This window comes from Centruroides vittatus, unplaced genomic scaffold (genome assembly GCF_030686945.1).
Source record: "Centruroides vittatus isolate TY-2023 unplaced genomic scaffold, ASM3068694v2 contig_2886, whole genome shotgun sequence".
Taxonomy (NCBI): Eukaryota; Metazoa; Arthropoda; class Arachnida; order Scorpiones; family Buthidae; genus Centruroides; species Centruroides vittatus.
The window spans coordinates 11,555-26,733 of record NW_027121837.1 but is presented as its reverse complement, the minus strand read 5'-3'; the positions used below and the strand labels follow the sequence as shown (position 1 = coordinate 26,733).

Sequence of the window (15,179 nt, the reverse complement as noted above, 5' to 3'; positions counted from 1 at the left end):
ATTAACCGATTCTAGACTAATTTGACTCAACATATCCAAAATACGTATAATTTTTGGGGAATAATCCATATAAACTATGCTATAAACAAAAAATTGTAGGAATACTTACCGAGTGAGCACCGTTCGAAGACGCCATTGCTTAAGCTTGTTTTCGTCGCAGAACGGCACATCGAACGACGGACGCGTTTCCTGATAAGTTATTCTTTCTGCGAAAAATTCGCTGAACTTTGGAGACGTCATTAATAGAAATATAATTTTTATGGCCGTTGAATAATAATACCCACAGGGCGAAACGAGCAAAAAAGAAAAAAATATTTTTGTGTTGACCTCATTTGACCTGTCTGGTTGACTCCGAACATATTCATTTCTGCATCGAAACGTGTTTGATACTAGATGTCGCTGTGTGTCATAATTTTTATATTAAATTGAACTCTGGAAGTACAGTCAAACCTGTTTTTATGCGCTCTTTTTATGTGCGATTTTTTTAATGCGAATTTTTAATTTGTGCGGTATAGTTGGCGACTAGTCTCGTGCGATTCGTCATGTCTCACGTTGACTTATTATAGCTAAATAAACTTATTATAGCATAAATGCACTTATTATAGTAATATTATTGCATGAATATGCGAAAAATGAAATAATTTACTTTTTAAGTCAACAAAACACCACCTGGACAAAAATATGTAAAACAGACGATAGACCAGACGATGCAGTCAAGTGCTGACATCTGTTGTCAATAAATTCTATTTCGTACGGTTTTGAGTTATTTTCTATGTGAGACTTTTTTTATGCGGTCCCTGTTGACCGCATAAAAAAATTAATTTTTAATTGTGTTGCGAAAACTATTATTTACAGCCATTCGTGAAGTTTCGTGAGATTTTTTTTAATGCGGTCCCTATCCCCCGCATAAAAACAGGTTTGACTGTATATTAATAAATATAAAAACAAAAACAAAGTGTAGAATGATATTTCGGTTATTCTAAGCCTTGCCATGTACAAAAAAATTAAGATTTAAAAAATCCAGCAACGAGAGTTGCGTAACTTTCCCGGCTGTTTGAGTTTTTAATAAAAAAAACTATTGATAACTTTTATATTATTATTATAAAAAATAGATAACCCAACGATTCAATTAATGTTAATTCGCTTAAAATTAAAATTTTGAAAATTTTTTAAAAAGCAGACAAATTTATAAAACAAAAATGAATGAAATCAGTAAAACAATGAAAAAGTAAATTTAAAATTAATCATTTTTTTTGAGCAAAACAACGCTAAAACAATTTATATACTGTAGTTATGTCGCAAAAGAAAGAGCTGAAAAATGCAGTTCTGAATCATTATAGAATATGTGTTTTTGAAGTCACAATGACAGATTAATTAGGAATGTTGTACAGATTGAACATAATTATATATATATTCTACAACTGTTGCACTAACCTAACATTATTTCGTGCATAATATGAACACTTATAAAAGGTTTAACGTTGTAAATGCTATGAAATTACATTCTATATTATTAGATAAATTATGTATAAAGAACATTTAAGTTCGACGTGTATTATTTCCGTACTTGAGTGTACATTTTGTTTCCCTTTTGAAAATTCCACTTGCTTTATTGCAAGAAGAGAATATCGAATAGACGGCACTTATCACATGTAAACAGCGATGTTTTATATATTAATTAAGGAAGTATATTTATATACAGCACGTCGTCCCCGTCCCAAGTACTAGAGCGGGCCCGACGCTCCGGTGATCGGACGAGAACCAGTATTTTCAGCGTGGTATGGCCGCTGTCTAAGACAAATCGCCTGCGCAGCATCAGTTATGCATATTCGTACCCAATTCGCGCCTCGGATATCGCTTTTTGTCCTTCTTCCCATCACATTCCACGCTAAATACACTTTAAATCAGGTCTTCTCAAAGCACTGATGGGATAGAAGTTTATTAAAAGTTCACAATGTCAGTCGATTTTACTAACTTAATAACACTTATTATACATGTAATATTATAAGTAATAAACAACCTAAAAATCCCACGAGCAATTCTTTTATTGTCACATCGACACAATGTCGGGATGTCAATTATTCATTTATTTAATTTAAAATACAGTATATGCTCTCCAAACCAAATCAGTAGTGGCTTGCCCCGTACGTCATACTTTACCTTTAACAATAGAGTCATCTATCTAACTGCTTTAAGGGGAAAATTTTTCAATTGAAATAACGTGACTTCCGGTTTGCATCGGAAGTTTGTACATACTTGGTACACAATCGGGGTTTCCTGATGCCCCTAAATTTCCATATCTGATCTCGTCTTTCATCTATCTAACTCCGTTCTCGAGATAAGTAAAAGACAGGCGGAATTTTCTGATTGCAGCTCAATAAGCGTCTTGTTTGCTTGTCCTATTATAATTACGTAGCTTAACAGTAAAGTAGAGGGAGCACACGTTGGTAAGAACATGTGCTCCCATGTAGTCTAGTGGTGAGGATACCTGGCTCTCACCCAGGTGCCCGGGTTCGATTCCCGGCATGGGAACTTGCTTTTGTTCTGTAAATGTTTTTGTCCGATGGAGATTATTATTACCAAAATTGAAGACAAAGTTTTCTGTCCGAAAGGCACCACGATTTATTTCTTGTGTTCCAGACTATACACATTCATGGCGACAGACCTTTCTTTATAGGCTACATGCCGCCAGAAGTTAAAAAACACAAATATCCAATTAAAATAAAAAATTTCTAAAAAGGAACTGGTGGCACACAGACGTTTTGCTTTTCATCCATCCTATGGGGTGTTTCTGCTTCATATCTACTGAAACGAGCACTGGAAAATGTAGATTTGGAACCTGCCCCCTGGTAACGACACATTTTGAGTTTCTTTTATAAATTTTTTCGTCCGATGAAGATTATTATTACCAAAATTGAAAACAAGGTCTGCCCGAAAGGGACCACCATTTATATGTCTAGAACACAAGAAATAAATGGCGGTCTCTTTCGGTCAGACTTTGTCTTCAACTTTGGTAGTTGGTTTTGTTCGTTTTTCTGCATCTTGGCACTGCCTATTGTTACTTTTTTACTCCCACTCAAACATGCAAATTCGTCTGCGAAAATTTCCACGAGACTTCAGGTCTCGAACGTAGGTTTGTAGGATTGCTTCGAAAAAGAAAAAACAACGCCCGAAAAATGGACGACTTAGAAACGCAGGAGCGAAACAATTTCCCACGCCAGCCTGCGTGAAAGCCAGGTATCCTAGCCATTAGACCACGTGGGAAATCGTTCATACTACCTTCAACAACTCCGCTTTAATTACACGTTATCTATCGAGCAGGAATCTTCTCGGCTCGTTCCAATCTAACTCCTACTCTCCTTCATTCGTCTCTTCACTTTGCGCTAGTCGATCTGATGCTGTCCGTCGAAAAATATTCGTAACTTCCGTTTCGAGTTCGCAACGAAACTCTCCGAGCTGCGTCGATGTCCGCTTCTGTTATGAATAAAGGACTCGTTGACGTGCGAACGGCTAGGACGAAGCAAAACTCTGGTTTACTGCGAAAGTTGACCAAAGCACCTGTTCTGAAGACTGCACTGCGTTTTTTTTTTTTTTGTAACTCTTTCCGCCCAGTGGGCACTAAGAGGGCCTCTTATAGCAAGCCCATTATGGGTTCGGCCAGGCCCACAATGGGGCGGCCAGGTGGTGAGGGACGGGGACCGACATATCCTAACGGACCACCCCCCGAAAAATTCCTGGGGATTTTTCGACCCGTACGGATTCGATCCCGGGTCCCCCAGGGCGACGGGCTGCTAACCTTGACCGCTCGGCCATCCGGCCGCGACTGCACTGCGTTGGTGCGTGTATAAATGAATACTCTTCAGTTCAACTGATGAAAGATTTATCGTTATGTTGAAAAGCAAACAAAAATAAAAACGAAGTCTGTAGTGAACGTTCGGAATCTGCAAAATAAAACGATTGGCTCGTGTGCGGTCGAACCCACGGCCTTCGTGTTATTAGTACGAAGCTATAATCGACTGAGCCGAAGAATCGCCTGGCGATTCTTCAAGAATATTCTAGAGACAAGATAGAGATTCCGTTACGATGCATGCAACCACGAAAACATAACCGAACAATACACTTTAACTAAGTACAGTAGTGAACCGAAAATCGGAATCAATTGGGGACTGGGGTTGTTCAGATTAGGGATTTGTCCCGATTACCCATTATGTTCGAATAAATATATTAACCTGTCCGATGTTCAAATTTTTCTCCGTTGCGTGTCGCTTCGTATTGAATTTTTCTCCGTTGCGTGTCGCTTCGTGATAAATTTTCGTCGATTTTAAGTCTAACGAAAATTTTTATAATAATAATCGAGGCTATCGTATCGTTAAAAATTATTTCTGCATTTTATACAAACAAAATAAATATATTGAAGAATATAAAAACATGAAAATTATACTTTAGAAGTAAATTTAGTATCAAAAACGTTCGATTCAGCACGACACAGCCCGACTGAAAATCGTGCCGATTACCGGGGTTCCGATTTACGAGTCTATACTGTATTTCCACGAACCTTTTATGCTACTCAATTGCCGAAATGAACTGATTTCAACAAGATCGTTTTGCAGAAAATTAAAACACATGTCGCTCGGTTCGACAAACTGCAAATGCACCCTCCGATATCTCGCTTCCATTACTCTCCACTTGGGTGACATTTAATACCTCGATACAACGCAACGACAGTAAATAATCGCGAGCGAAAATCCCTGAAAAGGTAGCATTGCTAGCGGGATATTCAGAAGGCAAGCGTGTGTCACGGACACATCTGAACAGCGATGTTTGGCTGGGTATATTCGGCGCTTTCTCCTGAGGTGACTGCGCTAAACATCAAACATCCCGCTAGCAAATGTATTCACCGAAATCTCGCTTCCATTACTCTCCAGTTGGGTGACATTTAATACCTCGCTACAACGCAACGGCAGTAAATAATCGCGAGCGAAAATCCCTGAAAAGGTAGCATTGCTAGCGGGATATTCAGAAGGCAAGCGTGTGTCACGGACACATCTGAACAGCGATGTTTGGCTGGGTATATTCGGCGCTTTCTCCTGAGGTGACTGCGCTAAACATTAAACATCCCGCTAGCAAACGCAAGGAAATCTCACCTCAATTAGCTTTCGACTTCTGAATCGTATGATCTCAACAATGGAATTCGAACAATAAAATTCAACAATACTATTTATTGTTGCGTTGTATTAAAATTTGAAAAATTTCTAAAACTTTTCGTAATTTTTTTTAAATCAAAATATCTGTTGATTAGTTACACTAGATTGTGTTACACTGTTTGTTTTAACCAGATTTGTAAAATATTAATGCGTTAAAATAAATTTTTAGTTAATCTGATAAATTATCAACTAAATTTTCGTCAGCCGAATAACAGAAAAATCATTCTCGCCTGCAGGCACTAAGAAGGTCATTTTTCGCAAGCTCATTATAAGCCTTGTCAGGCCACGGTCTCCTGGACTGGCCACTGTGATAGTCACGCGAGTGTACAATAGTCCACGAGAGGCAGTACACAAAAATTTATTTTTTCACGTGATTAGCAATATACAGGATTCTTTCGGATTCCAACTCTTAATGTTACACAATATCCGAAACTGGGGTGAAAAATCGAGTGAATACAGAACAAAAGAACACGTTGGCGACAAAGAATAAAAGACGGACTTGTAATCTTACGACTAACTTACACTAAATTATGAACTAAAAAGGAAAGGAAGAATAGCAAGAAGTTTTAGAATGATAGAGGAGGTTATAAGGAATACCCGGGTTCTCTGTTTCGTATTGACGTTCTTCTGGTGGGGAACCACTCTGAATCGTTTCTCGCTGATCTTTTTCGGATTTCTTCGAAGATTCTCTTTATACAGGGGACGTTGTCTGTCTCTCTCTTTACGTTATCGGGGTCCTTTCTCCTGTAGGCCAACTTCGTCTCCCTTTGTCGTTCTAGACGACGAGCAGGAGCGTAACTTTCGCACGTCTACCTTCACCGAATGAACCTTCTTATCGTTCTAGTAGCCTCAGGGACTTCACTTCCCATTGTTAACGTGGGTCGTGAAAAGGGTTACCCCACCCACACGAAGGAATGTTAATATAAAATTCGATAAAACGAAAGAAAAAAACAAAGAACACTTGAAACTAAACTTATATCTAATGTATACATTAATATGACGTATTGCCACACCACCTCCCAAAAAATTCTCGTAGTTTTACGATCCGTCCGGATTTCATCCGGGGTTCTCATTAACCCACTTTGGGGCCCTAGACATTTTCTTTTTACCGGACTGCTCCCTCTCCCACAAGAAGAAACATAACACATTTTCTTTAGATTTTAGAATTCACAATAACCATATAAAAAGCAATATATATTTGTTTATTATATACAGTTGTCCAACAAAAAAGTTAACTATCTTATTATTATCTTATTAACTATCCTTTAGCACGTATATACTTGCCCTATCAATATCGCCGTTTTGCCATTGTTGGAATCATCATCGGAACACTTCTTTTGGAATATTCGGGAGTTCAGTTGTCGCATTCAATTTTATGTTCTACGTGGTCGCAAAATGCATTCAATTTACACCCATTTTCAGCATAGGGAACAGCTAAAAGTCACTTGGAGTAAAATGTGCTGAATATAGTGGTTAGGCAATGACAGTAAGTCTTGTCCTAACGACCCGACGGATCAAAAGGATTACGAGTAACATTCTCGTATCCTCTCATTTTAATCAAAGTAGATATTATCGTAACGCCTTTATGTATTTAAAAGCGCGTACGTTTTTTGTAGGTTTTAATTTCATCGAAATCGAAACGACAGTCTACGTGATGACAATAGTTCTTCTGTTCGGGTAGTTCTACTGTTCTTAGGGGGATGGGACAAGGAGCGTCGTCGTTCGTATGTTTGTGGTATTTTGTGCAGGCCGTGATAATTTTGACGTAGATTTCTACCGTCTTCATTATTCGCAACTATCGATCTCGGAGTTTTACAGTTTTCTGTAATTCTTCTTTCAATACACTACTGACGAGATTGAATCCACGAGTCTGCGAACTCCTTCATGATCTGCAACTTTTAAATCTTGTGTGCCGGGACGAGTCCGATCGGGATAAAATTTCAGTTTTAGACGGTTTAATTTGAGGTTTCGACTTGATAAATCCAATGTAGTGACGGGCAAAAGCGTTTTCGTACGTATGTCGTTTTGTTTTCGTACGAATATTTCTTACATATGACCGGTAAGTCATTCTTTACAACAATTCATTCATAATATGCAAGTTCATCTTTATAAGTAGAAGAACGTTTTAGACTGTGTGTTATGTCTGCATAAAAGGTTTATCCTTTTCAAAAATGATAGAAATATCACAAATCACATTGCATCACATCCCGGTATTAAACTAAATGCAATGTTTCGCTTATGAATATTATTGTTGAATTTCAAAGAAAGCGGTCCTCCCGTTTGAAGAATGGAAAAGAATGAATCGAATAATTCATAATTAATAATTCATTATAATGGAGAAGGGATTCAAATGTGAATTGTCCTCAGATCATTTTACCACCGATTTTGATGGTGGTTCGTGACTATTTGAGTTCAAAATAATTATTTATAATGGTTTCGAGAGAATTCATTTTTTCAACATTAACAGATAAAAGAAGATGAATGAAAGATTATTTTCAGAAATTTTATATCCACAAATTCTGAAAAAATAAAGAAATTAGAATTACTTGAATTCTAAATGTTAGATGGCGCCACTTTTTTTTTTTTTTTTTTTTTTTTTTAAATTGGCGGTTGGGTTGCATGGAAGTCCAGCGTTGTAAATGCCGGATTTCGTGCAGCTTTTGGTTAGAGAAATGATAAAGTATGTTTTTATTGTAAGTTCTTAATATATTTAAAATTGTTTTCTGATGAGCTAAATATTTTACAAACAAATCGAAGAAAACGTGTCATTTGGTGTTTTCTTGGTTTTCGTTTTCGCGCCATCGTCTTGGGATCTGTTCGTACCTCGTCACTACGAAAAAGAAGAGGAAACCACAATAAATAGGTGTAATGCACAAATCTTCGCTCGTTACTAGTGACGTACTTCCGTTCTGTTTTAGTTACAGAAAAAAGTCGTCAGAAGTTTTATTTTAATCTGTTGATAATCCACAATTCTTTGCATCTGTGATTACAGAGGTTGAAGTGTTTTGTCCTTTTAGCCGTAAGACGAAATGAGTAGAAGCTGATGGAATTCCCCTCCACACAGGTAGGTTATTTTTTTCTTCGACCTTTCATCGTCGCCATTTTATTTCGACAATCAATAGTCTGGGTGTAGATTATTTTAAATTTAACATGATTTACAGTCGTGATTGAAGGAGAAAACGTCCTTGACGATTTCACCATAAAGAAAAAAACAACAGAAAGAGGATTTTTTACGAAGCAGAAGAGAAGACTTCTCAGGTAACATTTGGTGATGTATCGAATTTTTCCGGTTTTGCATTGTAGTATTCTCTCTGTGTCTTTCTTGACTGAAGTTTATTAAATTAGTAAGTCGATTTCTACTTTGTTCCTAAGGTAATTTTAAAAACACTTTTCAAGAAACGGTTGAGTTTTTATAACTTTTAGTGTTGCAATGAAAACTGTAAAATAGGAACACCGTAGTCAAGTTTCTTCATAAAATACGTAGACTGTTTTTTTCAAGCTCCGATGGTTCATTAAAAAAAGACAAGTGTAAATAACAAAATGAATTTATTACCGAAAGTTAGGTACAATGTACACGGTTACTTTTCGACATAATCCCTGTGAAAATTGAGGAATTTATCATATCTGTGGAAGAGCTTTTCCATTCCCTTGCCATAAAATATTGCCGCCAATGAGTTGAGATGGGTCCTAAAGTTAAGATCGTCATTAGTCTCGAATCTCTGCCCTCCTAGCCACTTTTCCTGTTCAGGAAAGAGGTGGATGTCGCTCGGCGCTAAAACGGGGGCTACACGCTAGGTGTTTAAAGGTGGTGAAGACTTCCACCTTTTTCCTGAACTGAAAACGTGGCTAGCAGGGCAGAGGTTTGAGACTAATGAACTAATGACGATCTTCAAAACAACGTTGTTAAGGCCATCTCAATTCACTGGTGGCAGCATTCTATGACAAGGGGATGGAAAAGCTCGTCCACAGATATAACAAATGTCTCAATCTTCACGGTGATTATGTCAAAAAGTAACCGTTCGTACCTAGCTTTTGTTAATGTTTTTTTGTTATTTACACTTGTCTTTTTTTAATGGACCATCGGAGCTTGAAAAAACCGCCCTCGTACATTTATATGTGATTTTCTTTTTTTTAAAAAAATCTCAGATAAAACTACTTTATATATATACACGTTTGAAATAAATTCATTGTTGCTGGATAAGAAAAATTATTTGAATTTATTCATATGCCTTTGTGTCTTTATCATATAATTTGTAATGTGTCTACTGGGAGATAACTTATTAGTAGGACTTATTATACTGGTGTCCGGGTTTTGCGAATGGACGAAATTTATTCAGAAAAAACAATATTCATTGTTCACCTGTTTATTGTATAAAGGTTTTTTGTTTGAAAATATAATACCAATTTTTATGTTGATCTTTTTAAATTTCGATGTAATTATCCACTAAAAAAAAAAACAGTGGTTCATTTTAATCGTATTATTGCCGGGAAAATATTATAACACTTTGTAATTTTATAAAATCCTGTTTTAGCAACTGGTAGCAGTAAACCTGCTAATGAGGGACCAAGTGGTCCGAAACACAAAGTGTGTACAGCTGAAACAAGTGAACAATGAAGATTGTTTTTTCTGAATAAGTATGTTCAATTCGCAGAACCCGGACACCACTATAATAAGTTCTACTAATACGATATGTCCCAGTAGACACTTATATAATAAATTAATTTCAATTCGTTTCATTTTCAGGTTTTAACCAGCGTTGGTATTTTATGGCGTGAAATGGCGCATGTCGAAAAAAGAATTTCTAAAATTACTAATTTTATTTTGAAATACAGCAGAGCATCGATTATCCGACCCCCGATTAACCGACTTATCGGTTAACCGACCGCGTTCTAGTCGGCAAATTCAAATGTCCGCTAGTGATGTGGCGCTACAATATTTGGTTATGTCTTGGCTACTTTAATATTATTATTGTTAAATTTTTGCATGTTTTAGCTGGCAGCACTGGCTCGACCATGAAAGGGAGGCTAGTATTTAAACTAGGCCTAATACACTATACTAATAATGTATTTTTTCATACTTTTTGGTTATCCGACTTTTCAGTTATCCGACCAACCCCAGTCCCCAATTAAGTCGGATAATCGATGCTCTACTGTATTTAAATTTAACTTAGAAAATAATGTGTGACGACATTCTCGTATCTGATTTCATTCGGGACTTTTTGTTGCTTCCGGATTCGCTAACCACCAATCAAAAACATTCCCCGTTTACTAAATGAAGAATAGTTTCCAGGAAAACACAAAAATAGTCGATGGATGTGTTGAACTTCTGTTGTTAACCGAACACTAAAATTGAAGCCAGTGTTGGGAAATCAGAAAAATATATCAACAAAGAAAACATCTTTCGTGCAAGTGAAGAAAAAAAGAAAAATCAACGAAGATATTTTAAAATTATTTTTCAAATATATATTATATGTTTTTGAAAAATACACTCCATATATATGGTTTCAGAAAAAATGTATAAATTACATTAATTTGTGATATTGTTAATGTGTTTGGGTAATATGTGTGAATAGTTAGTGTGTCTGGTGTGCTGTTTTCTTTCGTGTAGGTTTAACCTTTAGATTTATTCAAAGAAAATTACCAGAGAAAAGAAGATTTTTTTTTTATCTGCATCCAAAACTTTAACAATACTTTTAAATAGTGTGGTTTAAATTTAGATATTTGATTGAGAATAAACTGAAGAGAGTTTTGGTCCTTAGACATTGATTTTAATATTTTTATTTATTGTATTTTATAGGTTTAAACGTTGAGAAGAAAAAGAATGAAAAATATCAATGTGACAGTTGCAACAAAGAATTCACATCAAAGTACAATTTAAAACATCATCAAAGAATTCACACTGAAAAAAGGCTGTTGTCTTGCAAATTTTGTAATGGTAAATTTAAATGTGTCAGAAATTTAAATCGTTACGTCAAGATTCATACCGGAGAGAGATCTTTCACATGTGACCATTGCAAGCGAAGTTTTACACGAAAGGATGTTCTAATTGAACATCTCCGAACTCACACAGGGGAGAAGCCATTTTCTTGTGGCTATTGCAAGCGAAGTTTTACACAAAAACATACTCTAATGGATCATGTTCGTCTTCACACCGGAGAGAATGCCGTTTTAGTGTAATTATTTGTTACAAAAGTTCCGTTTTTAACCTAACTTAATCATCCTGTTATTAAACATCATAATAATAACGTCAAACAATGATATTTTTATGGATGAAAATTTGAAGAACAAAAGTTCATCAAGATGATTGACTCGTTGCATTTGTTTAAAAAATATTTAATACTAGTGTTTAGATTTTATTGATTGTAAAAACAAGAAATATGTAAGTTTTGTTTTCTTGATTTTTTAATTTTTACATTCGAAATAAAACAATTGATTTTATCGATAGAAGCAGAGAATAGTTTGTATTTAGAATTTCTTTTAATAAATTAAAGTAGAAAAATATACCGTCTTCAGTACGTATATCATTTACTTAGGGAGGAAGGATTCATTTTCGATAACCACGAATAATTCCTTTAATAATAATCGAATAAGTATATTCAGAAACTAGAGAAATTGTGTTGTTTATTCAGTGATGCATTGTTACCAGTTGTTTTATCAGCAGATGCGGAAGCGATTACAATTACTGAATTCTATTGTAGATGTTTCTTATAAACAGTAAAATACTGTGAAAATCTTATGAATAGCCGATATTTTGAATTAATAAGAACAAAAGATTCTGATTTGTAAAATCTGTCGCAGTTTATGTGAAATTTTAAATTAGGTTTGAAGCAATGTGTTGTTCTATATACGAATAATTGTCAAAATAACTATGTATTTAATTACAAAATTAGATAGTTTCTAAACAATATGAAAAGTAATAAATTGTTTCCCATTTAAAATGAGACTGTTCATATCACGGATGATATATGTTTTTTCGTTGTAACATTATTCCAAATAAGTACATCGTTTATAATTAATTAAGGATTGAAGCCTAGAATGCAAGCATAAAGTTTTGAGATATGTTCATAAATCGTGGCGACAGGGCCTTTTCTGTTGCCGGGTAAATTTGCTTCACGGATAAAGAATTCTTTGTTTTCAACAGGGCAAACTGCGCTGCTGGGTGCAGGAAAAATCTGTATCGCTTGCAAATTAAGTATACTCAACGTCAGCAGGGTAATGTTCGTGCTGTATTATCTGAGTTCTTGGATCATTCTGTTGGCGGCTCTCTGAGCTCCAAATATTATGGGAGATAATAGTACATCATGGAGCACTGTTGCACAAAGGTGGTCTCTGAGTAAACTAGGATACAACTTCGTTTATGTATCATACTCTTTCTACCAATCGACGAGTTCTTTGTGAGCAAGGTGTCATCCATTTTTATTAATAAGTCATAAAATTATTTAACCAAAGACACAACGAAAACTCTCGATAACCGTGAGAATTCTCAATACATGCAAGTCATAGCTACAGAAGAAAATGGAAAAGATTAAATGAACATTAATTCAAACAGTGAATTTTTTAAAATAAATCTATTTTTTAATAAATGGAAGTTTAAAAATGCATTACTAAATATTTTCTCTTCACAACCACAAAATCGAACGTTCGATAAGCTGTAAAAATTACAAATTACGGACATACAAACAGTGCATACAAACTGCAAGAAAGAATTCACTTCGAAGTATAATTTAAAATTTTATGAAAGGATTCACACCGGCGAAGGGCTCTTATCTTGCCAATACTGTAATCGTAAATATACCAGTAATATTGCGGTACCGGCAATTTAAATCGGCACATCAAGATTCACACCGGAGAGAAACCCTTTACCTGTCTTCATTGCAACCGAAGTTTTACACGAAAACATCATCTGATAGGACATCTTTGTCGTCACACCGGAGAAAAGCCATTCTCGTGTAATGATTGCTTACAAAAGTTCCGTTTTAAGCCAGTTTAAATTATCATATTATTATATATCACAATAATAAGAATTTTAAATGATATTTTCTGTGAAGGAAATGGAAAATCAAAAACGGATAAAAATGATTTTGTTGCATTTATTTGAAAAAATATTGAATAAAATGTAAACACGCGTATTAAACGTAAAACCAGTAAATTTTGAAGTTTTATCTCTTTGTAATTTTTGTATTGTATTTTGAAACGTCTCATTTTGTGGATTTGAACAAAACGTTTTGTAAAATTATTTTTAATAAAGAAAAGTTTAATTAAAATATTAAAAATGCAACATTTGAATGAACGTTGTGAAGTTTCTAATTGATTTTTTCTATTCTCACCATTATTTCTCAATTGGTCTGTAGCCATGACTCGTGTATTGAAAACTGGCGAAGGAAATGGAAAGCTTTCGTTACATCTCTGGTTAAGCACTTGCATGACTTCTTAGGTGTTTCACCAACATTGCCTAATCATGGTATTTGTAAATCTAGTGGTTAGACTAATACCGAGATTACTGACGCGAGGATTTCACTACTTTGTAACTTGCCAAGAGATTGGTCTAAGCGAAATCTTATCTTACAATGAAATGACATTCCACAGAAAAAGCCCAAATGTTGCCTTCATTCTAATACAAAGTGACAACCCTCATTTATTACCTGTAGCTTTTTTATCCGCAAAGTCCCTGCTAAGTGAGTTATCTACAGAAACTGGATTTTGTTTCTTGGAATGGAGCGAAGTATTTTAATCTTTATCGATGAAAAGAGATAATAAATTCTGTTTTTATGAAAATTTGCTATTAATACATTTAAAACAATATTCAATTATTCAAATAAAATACATTTCTATGTGAAATGATGATTTAAAAATATTAAAAATTTATAGTTTCATTTAAAAGTCTTCGAAATGTTAAATAGTTTTCAATTTCCATTACATTTATCGACTGATACTTAGGAAATTGGTAATAGTACATGAAGAATCAGGAATGATTTATAGATCTTAAGAAGTTATATAAACTCCATTACATTTAAGCAATATTTTACCATAGCAACTTACTGTAAAGAGATTATACCATTTGGTTTATTGAAAGTAAAATGTTGGCTGGAAGCACGATCGAATGACCGTAGACTTAATATAATTCGCTTTACTCGAGTAAAAAGAATGGCATCAATACGAGAAAAACAACGTTGTCTCGGAAACATGATGGTTCCGATATTTAATTCATCAAAGGTGTTAGGTCTTGATTTTTGGCATCCCTGTCAATTCATGGAGGATGGAAAAAAAGATAATTTTTCTTCAGCATTATTCAAGTTGTACACTTCATTCGTAGAAGTATTTCTATGGATAATAGCGTTATGTTTCTTGATAAGAATATACAATATTAATCTTTATATTTTAAGAGTCATCAAACTATATGGAGATTATGCGCTCGAAGCATCAGTAGTCTCGGCATTTTTTGCAGTATATACTGCTGCGCAGATTAGTATACTAAAACGAAGAAAAATTGAAATTCATTGCGTCGACAGCAGTTATCGAGAAGAATGGAAAATTACCGAGCGAATAGATAAGTATTCGTTGAGATTGTTATCTCTCTTAATTGTCGTATTTTCTACGATTATCGTAATGTCCGGAATTATATGTTATGCGGAAATAAAGAAACAAAACGGATCCGACACAGAGGCATTTCTTGCCTCTTTCATTTATACTTTATGGCTTACTTATTTTGAGGGTCAAATCCTATTTCTTCTGTTTTTATGTTCAGCAAGCGTGTTTATAATGCAGAAGAGGTTTCTGAAGCTGTCTGAAGAAGTAGCAAAAATAATTGTTGACGAACATTTCCTACACGAGAAATTAGAAGAAATATTGAGAAAACTTGTGGAACTGTGGGGATATTTTGAAATGATAAATGAAAAGTGGGACATTTTTCTATCTTTTTTATACACGACTGTTCTCTATGGGATTTCTTTCTTTTGGTATGCGACATTATTTGTT

The 15,179-nt window shown here is 34.9% G+C and overlaps 1 non-coding gene across 1 annotated transcript; it reads left to right on the top strand.

The window, feature by feature from the left end:
* The first annotated feature begins 2,461 nt into the window (after positions 1–2,461).
* TRNAE-CUC (transfer RNA glutamic acid (anticodon CUC)) lies at positions 2,462–2,532 on the top strand. The gene has a single exon. It is a non-coding gene; the product is annotated as a tRNA-Glu (tRNA).
* The last annotated feature ends 12,647 nt before the right edge of the window (positions 2,533–15,179 follow it).